Here is a 17,977-nt window from a genome sequence, read left to right as displayed (position 1 = left end):
TAGAGTTGCTTGATCCTGGTGTGCCCTTGTTGTTGCTACTGTTGTTCTTTTAATAAGAAAACACTACACAAGGAAGACACTAAATATTTATTGTTATATACTGGAAAGAGGTAAGATTAGCATGTTTGCTTATGCATATGTAAGTTTATCTGAAGAGACATTTATTAGATCTTTATTCAGCAGCATACGAGGTGGACTGAGCATGAACTGTAATATTAGAAAACATAGAGTTAATGCTTAATATCATGAAGGTGATTAAATCTTTTCCTAATCTTTTTTCCTTACATTTCTTTAATGCAACTTAAGGAATCAATTTTCCTAACAGCTTTGTTGAGAGAAAATGAAAATACCATAAAATTCACCAATTTTAAGTGTATAGGTAGATGAGTTTTAGTACATTTACAGAGCTGTACAACCATCAATACAATCCAGTTTTAATATTTCTAACATCCCCCCCAGTTTCCTCAGTCTACTGTCTCCCTCCAGCCTCACACAACCACAGTTTCACTTCATGTTCTAATAGTTTTGCCTTTCCTCACCAGCTTTAATGGGGTGATATTTGACATATCTGATACCTTAAAGGTGTATGATGTGATCCTTTAATACACATATATTGTGAAGTAATTACCACGGTAAATTTAGTGAACAACTTTATAGCACTCAGTGCTCACATTATTACCATCCCCTCCTTAGTAAGAACATTAGAATTTGTTCTTTTTTTTGCAATTTTCAAGTATTAATACAATATTATTAACTATGGTCATCATACTGCCTATACATCCCTAAAATATATTCATCTTATAACTGGAAATTTGTGTCCTTTGACCACCAACACTTATTCTCTCCACTTTCCATGATCTGACAGTTACTAATCTACTTTCTCTTTCTGTAGGACTTCTTATTTAATATTCCACATAACAAATGATACTGCATGGTGTTTGTCTTTCTCTGTCTGATTTATTTCACTTCACATAATGTTCTCAAGGTTTACCTAAGTTAATGTAAAGGGCATCATTTCCTTCTTTTTATGGCTTTATAGTATTCTAGTGTGTGTGTGTGTTTCCTTTAATCCATTTCATTTATCCATCAGTGGACACTTAGATTGTATCTATGTCTTAACCATTGTAAATAATGCTGCAGTGAACATAAGGGTGCAGATATTTTGTCAAAATCATGATTTCATTTCCTTAAGATATATACTCAGAACTGGGATTGTTCAATCATATGGTACTAATAAAACCATACAATATTTTCTGTTTGGCTTCTTTCAATTCGTGCTACAGCATTGAGATTCTTTTATGTTGTAGTGTGTAGTTTGTTCTTTTTTGTTTCTAGGTCACATCTCTCTCTCAACTTTAAACAACTCTAACATGTTCTCCTAGAGATAAATCTGGGTTTATAATTTCTCATTACACAATGATTTGAGGTCCTTACTTTCCTCAGAGCTCTGAAGTTGTATATATCAAACAATGATGTAGCTAAAATATACCATGCAAGATACAATATGTTTTATAGTACAAAATGCTCTTAAGTATATTGGTGCCATCTTTATCCTAGGGAATTATTCGTATTCCACACTTCTGAAGCTATAATAGATAACTTATTTTGGGAACTATATGTTCCTGATAAAACTAACTTCAGGTGTTTAAATTCATAAAAAAAAATTTTGTGGAAAAATAACCTTGAAATTTCCTGGTTTTCAAGGCCTCTTCTGCATTTCTAAGTTCTCTTCTCATTGTATTGCTTTCCCGCTACTGAACTCTTTTGTGAAAATATGAGTAGAAGGTATTCCTGAATATGTGCTATCGTTTTACAAGTGTAAGTGCAATGAAAACACTTTCCAATGGGACAAAATTTTTTTCATCTTCTCTCAACTTTCCACATAAATTACTTAAAGAAGTTTAAATGTTGAAAATCCCAAACTATGATAGGAACAGTAGTCAAGTTGAGGGTAGTGGTGGTGGTATCATCATTGGGAGGATTTGGTGAGTTTTTAAGAAATTTCTGAGAAATGGTAAATAGTTGTAATGTAAGGGGAAGTGTTGTTTAAGGATATAAACTTGCAACCAGAAGAGAAAATAATTTCTGGGTAGCTAATGCACAGCTTAACAATTATAATAGACAAAACTATGTTATAAACTTGGAAGTTACTCACAGACTAGATCTTAAATATTCTCACCACACATAAAAAGAAAAGTGATAATTATGTGACCTGATAAAGGTGTTAGCTAGTGATATAGTGGTAATCATATTGCAATGTATAAATGTATCAAATTAACACATCACATGATGTGTTTTAGTTATAATCTCAATTTTTACTTTTAATTAAATTCAATTATCCAAAGAGTACACCATAAGCCTCAGATATAGTCTTAAATTTCTTGAATACATATAGCACTCAGTGCTCACCACATCATGTCGATAGCCCAATTACCATTTTCCTACACTATACACAAGAAAACTCAAAATGCTCCACATCACTTGCCATCAGGAAAATACAAATCAAACCACAATGAGATACCACCTCACACCAGTGAGAATGGGGAAAATTAACAAGACAGGAAACAACAAATGTTAGAGAGGATGTGGAGAAAGGGGAACACTTTTGCATGGTTGCTGGGAATGTGAACTGGTGCAGCCACTCTGGAAAACTGTGTGGAGATTCTCCAAAGAGTTAAAAATAGAGCTACCCTATGACTCAGCAATTGCACTGCTGGGGATTTACCCCAAAGATACAGATGCAGTGAAAGACTGAGACACTTGCACCCCAAAGTTCATAGCAGTAATGTCCACAATAGCCAAACTGTGGAAGGAGTCTTGGTGTCCATGACAGATGAATGGATAAAGAAGATGTGGTCTATACATACAATAGAGTATTAGTCAGCCATTAGAAATGATGACTACCCAGCATTTGCTTTGACGTGAATGGAACTGGAGGGTATTATGCTGAGTGAAGTTAAGTCAATCGGAGAAGGACAAACATTATATGGTTTCATATGGGTAATATAAAAAATACTGAAAGGGATTATAAGGGAAAGGAGAGAAAATGAGTGAGAAATATCAGACGGTGACAGAACATGAGAGACTCCTAACTCTGGGAAATGAACAAGGGGTAGTGGAAGAGGAGGTGGGCAGGGGGACAGGGTGACTGGGTGACAGACACTAAGGGGGCCATTTGACGGAATGAGCATTGGGTGTTATACTATATATTGGCAAATCGAACTCCAATAAAAAATATAAAAAAAGAACTAAATGTGAGACAGGAATCCATCAAAATCTTGGAGAAGAACACAGGCAGCAACCTCTTCAACCTCGGCCACAGCAACTCCTTGCTAAACATGTCTCCAAAGACAAGGGAAACAAAAGCAAAAATGAACTATTGGGACTTCATCAAGATAAAAAGCTTCTGCACAGCAAACAAAACAGACTTTTTTTTTTTTCCTTTAGAATGGGCATGTGTTAATGAACCATGTAAAACAGAGGAAGGCATATCTCAGAAGGTGTACTGGGCAGGCTTGGTGGAGGCTGCCTAAAGGCATGAAAGGAAGAAGTAGGGTAGAAAATGGAGAGTGTGGAGGGGGCTCCAGGTGTACATCAAAAGATGAATGGATAAAGAAGATGTGGTGTATGTATGAAATGGAATATTACTTAGCCATTAGAAATGAAAAATACCCACCATTTGCTTCAATGTGGATGGAACTGGAGGGTATTATGCTGAGTGAAATAAGTCAATCGGAGAAGGACAAACATTATATGGTTTCATTCATTTGGGGAATATAAAAAATAGTGAAAGGGAATAAAGGGGAAGGAGAAAAATGAGTGGGAAATATAAGAACGGGAGACAGAACATGAGAGACTCCTAACTCTGGGAAACGAACTAGGGGTGGTGGAAGGAGAGGTGGGCAGGGGCTGGGGGGTGACTCGGTGACAGGCACTGAGGGGGGCACTTGATGGGATGAGCACTGGGTGTTATTCTATATGTTGGCAAATTGAACTCCAATAAAACATAAATTTATAAATAAACAAAATTTTAAAAATAATTCATCCAAAAAAAAAGCACGATGAAATACCACTTCACACCAGTGAGAATGGGGAAAATAAACAAGACAGGAAACAACAAATGTTGGAGAGGATGTGGAGACAGGGGAACCCTCCTGCACTGTTGGTGGGAATGTGAACTGGTGCAGCCACTCTGGAAAACTTTGTGGAGGTTCCTCTGGGGATTTACCACAAAGATGCAGATGCTGTGAAATGCCAGGACACCCGCACCCTGATATTTATGGCAGCAATGTCCACAATAGCCAAACTGTGGAAGGAGCCTCAGTGTCCATCGAAAGGTGAATGGATAAAGAAGATGTGGTCTATGTATACAATGGAATATTACTCAGTCCTTAGAAACGACAAATACCCACCATTTGCTTCAACGTGAATGGACCTGCAGGGTATTATGGTGAGTGAAATATGTCAATCAGAAATGGATAAACATTATATCATCTCATTTTTGGGGGGAATATAAAAATTAGTGAAAGGGAATAAAGGGGAAGGAAAAATGAGTGAAAATATAGTGAGGGGGAGAAAACATGAATGAAACCTATCTCTGGGAAATGAACAAGGGGCAGCAAAGGGGAGGTTTGTGAGGGGTTGGGGTGACTGAGTGTTGAGCACTGAGGGTGGCACTTGGTGGGATGAGTACTGTCTGTTATGCTATATGTTGGCAAATTGCACTCCAATAAAATTTTTTTTAATTAAAAAAAGAAAGAAAGAAAATGGAGAGTAGCCCAAGATCTGCTTTCAGAATGTTTACTTCTATAATCTCTTCCTCACCTTCTCTCTATATTTGATTTGCACAATTACCAGCACTCTTGAGTTTCCCTTGGGTAAAAAACACAAAATAGTGAAACTGCAGAACAATAATGGCAACAAAACTGGACTACTCTTTGGTTAAAAAATTGTTCAAGGAGCTTTGGGGAGTTTAAACATCCAGAAAAATACCTCAAAATTCTGATGCATTTGAAATGAGGAACAAGAAACCTACCATCCTCCTTCTATATAACACTCTAAAGCTCACATCTTGACTTCTATGGAGCTGCATCTGAGCCTTCCATATTACTAGTAATTAATCAACTTACTCCCTTGTATTTGAATGCAAGTAGCAAACCAAGAGTCAAAAGATTTGTGAAGGAATTAACAGACTAAAAAAATACAAAAAACAAAGAGCAAACAAACAACTGATATAATGGGACACAGAAATAGTTTAATAAGCACCATAATTGGGGATCCCTGTGTGGCTCAGTGGTTTGGCATCTGCCTTTGGCCCGAGGCATGATCCTGGGGTCCTGGGATCAAGTCCCACATCAGGCTTCCTGCATGGAGCCTGCTTCTCCCTCTGCCTGTGTCTCTACCACCCCCACCCCCTATGTCTCTCATGGATAGGTGAATAAAATCTTTAAAATAAAATAAAATACAAGGTGTCATCTCTTTATGGAAAAGGTCCTCTCTCTCTCTCTCTCTCTCTCTCTCTCTCTCTGTGTGTGTGTGTGTGTGTGTGTGTGTGTATGTGTCTCTCATGAATAAATAAATAAACTCTTTTAAAAAAATAAGCACCACATCACACCAGTGAGAATGGGGAAAATTAACAAGGCAGGAAACCACAAATGTTGGAGAGGATGCGGAGAAAAGGGAACCCTCTTACACTGTTGGTGGGAATGTCAACTGGTGCAGCCACTCTGGAAAACTGTGTGGAGGTTCCTCAAAGAGTTAAAAATAGAACTGTCCTACGACCCAGCAATTGCACTGCTGGGGATTTACCACAAAGATGCAGATGCAATGAAACGCTGGGACACCTGCACCCCGATGTTTCTAGCAGCAATGTCCACAATAGCCAAACTGTGGAAGGAGCCTCGGTGTCCATCGAAAGATGAATGGATAAAGAAGATGTGGTTTATGTATACAATGGAATATTACTCAGCCATTAGAAATGACAAATACCCACCATTTGCTTCAACGTGGATGGAACTGGAGGGTGTTATGCTGAGTGAAATAAGTCAATCGGAGAAGGACAAACATTGGTCTCATTCATTTGGGGAATATAAATAATAGTGAAGGGGAATAGAAGGGAAGGGAGAAGAAATGGGTAGGAAATATCAGAAAGGGAGACAGAACATGAAGACTCCTAACTCTGGGAAACGAACTAGGGGTGGTGGAAGGGGAGGAGGGCGGGGGATGGCGGTGAATGAGTGACGGGCACTGAGGGGGGATCTTGATGGGATGAGCACTGGGTGTTATTCTGTATGTTGGCTAATTGAACACCAATAAAAATAAATTTATTATTAAAAATAAATAAATAAATAAATTAATTAATTAATTGAATAAATAAATAAGCACCATAATTCAGTAGAATAGGCACTGAGGGGGGCACTTGATGGGATGAGCACTGGGTGTTATTCTGTATGTTGGCAAATTGAACACCAATAAAAAGTAAATTTATTATTAAAATATATATATATTTTTCAAAGAGACTCAAGAAAATATTTCACACAATCATAACATCATGTTATGAAAAGAAAGGTTATCAGTTAGAAATATTAAAAATCTAATTGCTGAAGTAAAAATTCAATAGAAGAATTAGAGGGAAAAGTTTAGGTAGTATGTTAGAACTTAGATAAAAATACAGAAATGAGAATAAGAATAATATAATAGAATTAAATAATCAATGCATAAGTTATGACTTTCAACTAATAAGGGTTCAGAAAAAAAAGACAATGAAGGTAAGTAAATTACCAAAGACATAAAATAAGAACACTTTTCAGAGCTAAAAATTTAATTTCCCAGAGCTATCTGGCAGGGTAAATGCAACAAAGACTCACACTTCACCATGTCATGGAAAATTTTTGCATATCCAAAAAAATAAAGAAATGATTAAAAGTAATTACAGAGAGCAAACATGGTTACCAATAGCAGAACAATAATTAGACTGAATTCTGAGAATGTTCAAAAGAAGCACTTGATACTAAAATGTCAAAGTTATAAAATACTTAATATGTTTTGCTGTGGTGTTCTAGATACAGAGAATATATTAATCAAGAGAGGATAAAATAAATTAGGACTGGGGCTTCTGAGTGGTGCAGTCAGTTAAGTAAGTATCCTACTCTTGGTTTTGGCTCAGGTCCTAATCTCAGGGTCCTGAGATCAAACTCTTTGTCACGTTCTTTGCTCACCATGGAATCTGCTTAAGACTGTCTCTACCCCTCCCCGGTATGATCTTTCTCTCTCTCAATAAATAAGTCTTAAAAAAAACCTAGGACTAAAAAAATTCGCCTCCCATATATCCTGAAATAAAGTGGCTTATGGATGTATCCTCCAAAATGAGAGGAATAAAAAGCAACACAAAGTAAGGCTAAATAATGGCCCTCCTAAAGATGTACATATTCTAATCTGTGTGACTAATTCTAACAGCTGTGACTGTTACTTAATATGGCAAGTATAGATCTTTATATATGATTAAATTAAGGATCTGATGATGGGGACATTATCCTGGATTATCTGTATGGATCCAATCTAAACACTTTCTCATTCATGTGGGGAATATAAATAATAGTGAAAGGGAATATAAGGGAAGGGAGAAGAAATGTGTGGGAAATATCAGAAAGGGAGACAGAACGTAAAGACTGCTAACTCGGAAATGAACTAGGGGTGGTAGAAGGGGAGGAGGGCGGGGGGTGGGAGTGAATGGGTGATGGGCACTGGGGGTTATTCTGTATGTTAGTAAATTGAACACCAATAAAAAATAAAAAATAAAAAAAAAGAAAATGTAATCTCTTATCATAAAAAAATAAAAATAAAAAAACACAAAGAACTAATAAAATAAAGAGATGATAGATAGGTAGATATACAGGTGATAGGTAGATAATAGATATGCATATAAATAGACGTGATAGATGATAGATAAATGAAAGATAGATATATGATAGATATGTACATAGATAGACATGATAGATGACTAGATAGATAGATAGATAGATAGATAGATAGATAGATAATAGATGATATGTACATACACACATACATAGACAGGTAGAAAGATACATGAATGAATAGGATATATTGAAAATGTGAGCCCCAGCCTTGATCTTATCACTTGAACATGTCTTTCCAGATGTTTTTTGTTATCTCAAATTCAACATGTATAAAACTAATTTTTCAAAATTATTTGTCAATTATTTTCTCCATTTGAGTTTCAGTAGCTAATTGGCTAGAAGTACTTACTATTCTTTTCTTTTCCCATCTCCAGTGATTTATCTCTTATCAATTATATTTTTTAATCTCTTTCCTTTCATTTTGTATTTTGACATTATCACAGTATTTAACTGTGCTATTGCCAATAGTGATAAACAAGAGATTAGAGATAACGAGAGACAGAGATGAGAGAAAGAGAGATGCTCATGAGTGATAACTAGCACTCCTTCATTGCCTCAAGCCATCACATTTTAAAATATATTTTATACAAATAAATGTTATCTTTCTTTTTTTAGATTTTATTTATTTATTTATTTATGATAGACACAGATAGAGAGGCAGAGATACAGGCAGAGGGAGAAGCAGGCTCCATGCAGGAAGCCGGATATGGGACTCAATCCCAGGACTCCAGGATCACACCCTGAGCCAAAGGCAGATGCTCAACCACTGAGCCACCCATGCATCCCAAATGTTATGTTTCCAAAACATAGATTTAATTGTCACTTTCCTGCCTCCAAGTGAACATGCTACTTCAAAATTGTCCTTTTTACGTTTCTTCTGACACTACCAGTCAAGTCTTCTGTGTGCAAACAAAGATCTAAATTTACTTATACTAGGGAATTTCGATGAAGATTTTGGATAGCTTATGGAATTCATGTTGTCTCCAGTAAAACTTAGAAAAAGGTCATAAACCAAAGGAAGCATAGTGGCTAGAACTACAGTCAAAATCATGCCACAGAAAAGCCAGCTGCTGTGGGATGCTGGGCTCTTTCCTCTTATATAATGGGCTCTGCAGCTGCTGTCCCTTTGAATTCCCTGGCATCCCCATTGCTTTGCATGACTTGTTTCGGATCCAAAATATTGGACAGAAACATCTGTTGGTTGGATTATGATTCAGGCACAAGCAGCAGTTGACATGAGTAGCAGGGAGGCTATATATGGACATTTTGCTGCTTTTAGTGATACCTATTGAAAATAAACAGCAAGAATTTGTGTCACATAAATAATTCCCAGATGTTTTTAAGTTAAAAAAAATTACAAGTGTCCAAATATTCCACCCATTGGGCTGTTCAACACCCACACATACCTTTCTTCTTCTAGAAATATCCCACCAAAATTAAAATTTCCTTCGGAAAATGGAAAATATGCACTTATCATCTCTGCAAAGAGCAAGTACATCCATCAACCAATTTGCATATGTGATAGCTATTCCTATACTAGTCTCATCAGAAACTTCTTGTAATAACTCTCATACAACATACGCAGAAATAACAGCAGCAGTAGATTTTTAATTTTCTCAATTATTAAGAAGGTTTTATCAGACTAAGCATCTTGCCCAGAAAACTGGTATTTTGTTATTGTTACTTTTAATCTAAAACAAACAATAACAATCACCAACAGTTCAAAGATACTTGAGGGCAACAAAGTCATCCAGAACATGAGCATCCATTATCTTGAATGAAAACATATTGAAGGAAGTTAGATATTCTTTTCCATGATTTCTCCTTGGGGCATTTGTTGATTTTTAGTGTTGAGGCTGTCTCAGGGTTACCCAGTCAATCAGATCTTGATGGGCCAAGATCCCAAAGAAAACGAACTATAAATAAGGAAGTCCTGTATCCTGTGTGGCTTTTTCTCTTTTGTCAATTCCTTAAGCTATGGAAGAGTAAGAAGCTGAAAAAATGAATTAATGAGCAGATATTAAGGAGGTAACTGTCTAAGCAGAGCTTAGCTAAGCAGAACTCATGGAGCTGTGAAGAAAAAAGTCAGTCGGAGAAGGACAAACATTATATGTTCTCATTCATTTGGGGAATATAAATAATAGTGAAAGGGAATATAAGGGAAGGGAGAAGAAATGTGTGGGAAATATCAGAAAGGGAGACAGAACGTAAAGACTGCTAACTCTGGGAAACGAACTAGGGGTGGTAGAAGGGGAGAAGGGCGGGGGGTGGGAGTGAATGGGTGACGGGCACTGGTTATTCTGTATGTTAGTAAATTGAACACCAATAAAAAATAAATAAAAAAAAAGAAAAAAAGAAAAAATCTGAGTTCAGTGTTCACCAAGGATGTAGGATATTTAGTAAACATCCTACAACTGGGTTGAAGCCCCTAAAATGCTATTATTTCGTAGAAACAAAGACAATCCAAAAATGGGCCAGCCCTCAAACAGATTGAAACTCAGACTTAAAACTACTTACTCTTGGCCATGTCTCTGTCTTCCTCTGTGAGATTTCTGTTCATGTCTTTTGCCCATTTCATGATTGGATTGTTTGTTTCTTTGGTGTTGAGTTTAAGAAGTTCTTTATAGATCTTGGAAACTAGCCCTTTATCTGATACGTCATTTGCAAATATCTTCTCCCATTCTGTAGGTTGTCTTTAAGTTTTGTTGACTGTATCCTTTGCTGTGCAAAAGCTTCTTATCTTGATGAAGTCCCAATAGTTCATTTTGGCTTTTGTTTCTCTTGCCTTCATGGATGTATCTTGCAAGAAGTTGCTGTGGCCAAGTTCAAAAAGGGTGTTGCCTGTGTTCTCCTCTAGGATTTTGATGGAATCTTGTCTCATGTTAAGATCTTTCATCCTTTTTGAGTTTATCTTTGTGTATGGTGTAAGAGAATGGTCTAGTTTCATTCTTCTGCATGTGAATGTCCAATTTTCCCAGCACCATTTATTGAAGAGACTGTCTTTCTTCCAGTGGATAGTCTTTCCTCCTTTGTCGAATATTAGTTGACCATAAAGTTGGGGGTCCACTTCTGGATTCTCTATTCTGTTCCATTGATCTATGTGTCTGTTTTTATGTGTTTTCCCACACTGTCTTGATGACCATAGCTTTGTAGTACAACCTGAAATCTGGCATTGTGATGCCCCAGCTCTGGCTTTCCTTTTTAATATTCCCCTGGCTATTCGGGGTCTTTTCTGATTCCACACAAATCTTCAGATGATTTGTTCCAACCCTCTGCAGAAAGTCCATGGTATTTTGATAGGGATTGCATTAAATGTGTAAATTGCCCTGGGTAGCATTGACATTTTCACAATATTAATTCTTCCAATCCATGAGCATGGAATATTTTTCCACCTCTTTGTGTCTTCCTCAATTTCTTTCAGAAGTGTTCTGTAGTTTTTGGGGTATATATCCTTTACCTCTTTGGTTAGGTTTATTCCTAGGTATCTTATGCTTTTTGGTGCAATTGTAAATGGGATTGACTCCTTAATTTCTCTTTTGAAGAAGATATTCTCAAATGATCATATTCTGCATGATTTCATTTATTCAAGAAACTGTCAAAAGTCTAGTGATGTAAAACAGATCAGTGGTCAATAGTGGTTAGGAAGATGTGACTATAAAAAGATACCATAAAATTGTTTGGGAAGGTGATGGACATTTTCTTTACGCTGAGTTGTGGGGGTTACACAATCTATACGTTTGTTAAAATCCATAGTCTTGATAAAATCATTTATCAAAAAGAACATTCAGATTTACTGTATAATAACTTCACAAAGAATTTTAAAAGGTAGCATTAACATATTTAACAACTATGATTTCGTAGTTAAATTGAGATTTTAAAATAAAATGTTGAGGGGTGCATAGGTAGCTCAGTTGGTTAAGCATCTGCCTTTGGCTCCGGTCATGATCCCAGGGTCCTGGAATTGAGCCTGCTTCTCTCTCTCCTTCTGCCCTTACCCACACTCCCACTCATGCTTTCTCTCTCGCAGTCTCTCAAATTAAATAAATAAATAAATAAAAATAAATAAATAAATAAATAAATAAATAAATAAATAAAATATACGTGGATATACATAAGCCTTTTAACCTAGACAATTTTACATTAGCTGTCTAGACATTTTTTTAGACTTTATCTCTTAGAGTAGTTTCACATTTTCAAAAAAACTTAAGAGGAAGTACAGAGTTTTCACATATAGCCCCTTCTCCACATGCATATCTTCCATTATCAATTAGCATCATCATCATTCACCAGGATGGTACTTTTATTTCTTTCTTTTTTTAACCAAGAATGAACTGATATTGACACATCCTAATAACCAAGAGTCCATATTGTACCTTAGGACTCACTCTTGATGTAAATTATATTCTATAGGATTTGGACAAAGGTATAATGATATGTAATCCTCATTAGACTATCATATGAATATTTTCACTTTCCTAAAAAGTCCTCTGTACTATGCCTATTCATCTCTCTCCACACTCTCCTGGAAACCGCTGATTTTTCAATATGTCCACTTTTTGCTTTTTGCAGAATTCAAGATAGTTAGAATCATGCAGTATATAGCCTTTTCAGTTGGCTTCTTCCACTTAGTAATATGGATTTAAGGTATTTGTATGGATTGGGAGATCATTTTATTTTGAGCACTGAATGATATTTCATTGTCTGGAGATGTCACAGAGTATTTATCCATTCACCTACTGAAGGACATCTTCATTACTTCTAAGTTTTGCTTTGTTTTGTTTTGTTTTTTTACTTCTAAGTTTTGAATAAAGCTTCTATAAACATGAATGTGCAGGTATCGGTATGAACATAAATTTTCAACACCATTGAGTAAATCCAAGGAGTATAAATACTGGAGTCTATAAGAGTATATTTACTTTTGTAAGAAACTGCAAATCTGTCTTTCAAAGTGGCTATACCACTTTGTGGAGTTACTGTTGTTTCACAACCTTGCAAGCATTTGGTGTTGTCAGTGTTCTGGATTTAATAGGTGTATAATGATATCACATTGTGGTTTCAGTTTGCATCTCCCTAATGACAAACGATGTGAAGCATCTTTTCATGTGTTTGTTTGTCATCTAAATATCTTCTTTGGTGAGTGTCTGTTAAGGTCTTTGCATCATTTTTTAATTGGGGTTTTTGTGTTCTTATTGTTAATTTTTAAGTGTTCTTTGTATATTTTAGATAGCAGTTCTTTATCAGATGTGCCTTTTTCAAATATTTTCACCCAATCTGTGGTTTGTCTTCTCATTCCCTTGACTTTGTCTTTGGCAGAGCAGAAGTCTTTAATTTTAATGACATCCAAATTATCAGTTATTCTTCATGGATAATGTCTTCAGTATTTTACATAAAAAGGCATCACCATTACCCAAGGTTACCTAGGTTTTCTCTTATATTGTCTTTGGAGAATTATGGTTTTGTATTTTACATTTATGTCTATGATCTATGTTTCGTTAATTTTCTTGTGAGAAGTGTAACATCTACATCCTAGAGTCTCCCACCCCTTTTTATTTTTTATTTTTATTTTGTGTAAAGATGTTTAGTTGTTCCAGTGCTATTTCAGATACTAAATTTGCTCCATTTGTATCACTTTGTAAAAGATCTATTGATATATTTATGGTAGTATATTATTGGGCTCTGTTCTCTTCCATTGATTTGTCTATTCTTTCATCAATACCATATTGTCTTGATATATATTGTAGCTTTATAATAAGGCTTGAAGTTGGGTAGTGTCAGTCCTCTTCTCTTTCAATATTGTGTTCACTATTCTAGATCTTTTGTGTTTCCACATAAAGTTTATTTTTTTATAAATTTATTTTTTATTGGTGTTCAATTTGCCAACATATAGAATAACACCTAGTGCTCATTCCGTCAAGTGCCGACCCAGTCACCCCCACCCCCCGCACCTCCCCTTCCACCACCCCTAGTTCGTTTCCCAGAGTTAGAGTCTTTCATGTTCTGTCTCCCTTTCTGATATTTCCAGCCATTAGAAACGACAAATACCCACCATTTGCTTCGACGTGGATGGAACTGGAGGGTATTATGCTGAGTGAAATAAGTCCACATAAACTTTAGAATTAGGTTGTCAATGTCTATCAAATGATTTGATGGGATTTTTTAAAAGATTTTATTTATTTATTCATGAGAGACATTGAGAGAGAGGCAAAGACACAGAAGGAAAAGCAGGCTCCATGCAGGCAGCCCAATGTGGGACTCGATCCCAGGACTCCAGGATTATGCTCCAGACCAAAGGCAGGCGCTAAACCACTGAGCCACCCAGGGATCCCAATTTGATGGGATTCTGATTGCTATTGCATTGAATCTACATATCAAATTAGGAAGAACTGACATCTGGAAAATTTTTACCTTTCTATTTATGAACATGGAATATGTCTCCACTTTTTTATTTTTAAAATTTCCTTCACTAGAATTCTGTAGTTTTCCTTACATAGATCTTTTACATATTAAAAGATGTAAAATCTTACATAATAAAAGATTTTATACATAACTAAGAATTTCACTTTTTGTGATATTAAAGTAAATGACATTCTGATTTTAATGTGAAATGTCTAAGCATTTTAAAACTTCATTTGTATTTTATCTAACTGTAAAGATTTTATGAGTAATATATATGTAAGATGTAAGTGCTCAATGAACAGAGTAATACCCAAAACTTTTTTTCTCTACTTGAAATGAAAACTTCATAGATTTTGGGAACCCTAGGTGGCTCAGCTGTTTGGCATCTGCCTTCAGCCCAGGGTGTGATCCTGGAGACCTGGGTCCCACATCAGGCTTCCTGCATGGAGCCTGCCTCTCCCTCTGCCTGTCTCTCTGCCTCTCTCTCTCTCTCTCTCTCTCTGTGTGTGTGTGTGTGTGTCTCATGAATAAATAAATAAAATCTTATTAAACTCAACAGCAAAGAAACAAACAATCCAATCATGAAATGGGCAAAAGACATGAGCAGAAATCTCACAGAGGAAGACATAGACATGGCCAACAAGCACATGAGAAAATGCTCTGCATCACTGGCCATCAGGGAAATACAAATCAAAACCACAATGAGATACCACCTCACACCAGTGAGAATGGGGAAAATTAACAAGGCAGGAAACCACAAATGTTGGAGAGGATGTGGAGAAAGGGGAACCCTCTTGCACTGTTGGTGGGAATGTGAACTGGTGCAACCACTCTGGAACACTGTGTGGAGGTTCCTCAAAGAGTTAAAAATAGATCTGCCCTATGACCCAGCAATTGCACTGCTGGGGATTTACCCCAAAGATGCAGATGCTGTGAAATGCCAGGAAACCTGCACCCTGATATTTATGGCAAAACAAGGGGGAGTATCCTCTGCTTCTGTATACTGTAAATCCCTCGACTTCCCCTGGAACTTTCCAGTGCTGCTGAGTCAATAATTTGTTTTTCCCCTGTCTTCTGGGGGAGGAGCCTGCTGTGCTCGTTCTCAGGTGTCAGCACTTGGGGATGCTGCTCAGCCCCCTGCCTGGTGCAGGGCTCGGAGAAAGATGTTTAACCTGTTTATCCTGTGAGGCCACTGTGAGGTTCAGTGGGGGTTGTTTATCCTGTGAGGCCCCAGGAGGAACAACCCCAGTGGTGGCGGCCAGCTCTCCAGCCCTGGAGTCAGCTCCCACAGTAGCTTCAGAGCTCTCAGTCTGCAGGGGCCTGGATACTCCAGGGGCGGGGCGGCTGATCTGTACAGCTCAGGGCCGCCCAGCGGCAGGATTGTCCTTGCTGTCCTGTGCCCTCCCGGCCTCTGCCTGACCCATGGGTAGCACCAGATCTTGGGCTGTGTCCCTGGCACCCTGGGCTCCTGGGCCTGTGCTGTTGGAATGGCGCTTCCGGCTGCGCGCCTCCCTCTATGCAGACCCTCTGCCCGAGCCCCTCTGAGCTCCTCCCGGGTCCAGGTGGGCATGCGCTGCAGCCCTTTAGGGAGCTCCTTCACGGGGTGTGGCAAGCTCTCTCCTGGAGCGCAGGTCCTCTGTTAGTGTCCCAGGGAGCCTGAGGGCATCCCCTCCCCTCCTGAGATCCTGCTCCAACTCCCTGCTTCTGTCTGTCTGGGAACGGTGAAGATCCTGCTTCTCCAGGTCGGGGCTTTTCTGTCCTGGGGGAACTCGCCGCGGCCTTAGCCTGGCTCCTCGCGGGGCCCCTTCCGCTTGGAGGCCTTTTGTTTCTTTATTTCTCACCCCCTCCCCCGTCTTGCTACCTTGATAGAAGCGTGAATTCTTCTAACTATAGCATTCCAGCTGTTCTCTCTTTAAAATCTCAAGAAGAATTCATAGGTTTTCAGGATGATTTGAAAGTTATCTAGGTAATTTGGTGGGGAGAGGTGACTTGGGGACTCTACTCTTCCGCCATCTTCTGGGTTTTCTATGTACAGTATCATGTCATCTGTGAAGCAGAAGATTTTGAGTTCTTCATTGCCAATTTGAATGCCTTTTATTTCTTTTTGTTGTCTGATTGCTGAGGCTAGGACTACTAGTACTATGTTGAATAGCAGTGGTGAGAGTGGACATCCCTGTCATGTTCCTGATCTTAGGGGAAAGGCTCCCAATTGAGAATGATATTTGCTGTGGGCTTCTCGTAGATGGGTTTTAAGATGCTGAGGAATGTTCCCTCTATCCCTACATTCTGAAGAGTTTTGATAAGTAATGGATGCTGTATTTTCTAAATGCTTTCTCTGCATCTATTGAGAGGATCATATGGTTCCTGTTTTTTCTCTTGATGATATGATCAATCACTTTAGGAGTGTTGAACTAGCCTTGCATCTGGGGATAAATCCCAGTTGGTCATGGTGAATAATCTTCTTAATGTACTGCTGAATCCTATTGGCTAGCATCTTGTTGAGAACTTTTACCACTGTGTTCATCAGGGTTATTGGTCTATAACTCTCCTTTTTGGTAGGGTAATTGTCTGGTTTTGGAATAAAGGTGATGCTGGCCTCATAGAACAAGTTTGGAAGTATTCCATCTCTTTCTATCTTTCCGAACAGCTTTAGTAGAATAGGTATGGTTTCTTCTTTAAACGTTTGATAGAATTCCCCTGGGAAGCCATCTGGTTTGGGCTTTTGTATCTTGGGAGGTTTCTGATGACTGCTTCAATTTCCTCCCTGGTTATCGGCCTGTTCAGGTTTTCTATTTCTTTCTGCTCCAGTTTTGGTAGTTTGTGGTTTTCCAGAAATGCGTCCATTTCTTCTAGATTGCCTAATTTACTGGCATATAGCTGCTCATAATAAGTTTTTAAAATCGTTTGTATTTCCTTCATATGGGTGGTGATCTCTCTCATTCATGTTTTTATTAATTTGAGTTTTTCTATCTTCTTTTTAATAAGACTGGCTATGGTTTATCTATCTTATTAATTCCTTCAAAGAACCAACTTCTGGTTTTGTTGATCTGTTCTACAGTTCTTCTGGTTTCTATTTCATTGAGTTCTGCTCGAATCTTTAGTAATTCTCTTCTTTTGCAGGGTGTAGGATCTATGCTGTTTTTTCTCCAGCTCCTTTAGGTGCAGGGTTAGCCTTTGTATTTGAGTTCTTTCCAGTTTTTGGATGGCTGCTTGTATTGCGATGTATTTCCCCCTCAGGACTGCTTTTGCTGTATCCCAAAGATTTTGAAAGGTTGTATCTTCATTCTCATTAGTTTCCATGAATCTTTTTAATTCTTCTGTAATTTCCTGGTTGACCCTGTCATCTTTTAGCAGGATGGTCCTTAACCTCCAAGTGTTTCAAATCCTTCCAAACAGTGATTTAGTTGTAGTTTCAAAGCATTATGGTCTGAAAATATGCAGGGTAGGATACCAATCTTTTGGTATCGGTTAAGACCTGATTTGTGACCCAGTATGTGGTCTATTCTGGAGAAAGTTTCATGTGTGCTTGAGAAGAATGTGTATTCAGTTGTGTTTGGATGTAAAATTCTGTAAATATCTGTGAAATCCATCTGGTCCAGTGTATCATTTAATGCTCTTGTTTTTTTGGAGAGTAGGTGCTTAGAAGATCTATCAATTGTAGAAAG

The sequence above is a fragment of the Canis lupus genome, chromosome 3, assembly GCF_003254725.2.
Source record: "Canis lupus dingo isolate Sandy chromosome 3, ASM325472v2, whole genome shotgun sequence".
Lineage (NCBI taxonomy): Eukaryota > Metazoa > Chordata > Mammalia > Carnivora > Canidae > Canis > Canis lupus.
The sequence above is the reverse complement of the archived record's forward strand: the minus strand, read 5'-3'. Positions refer to the sequence as shown.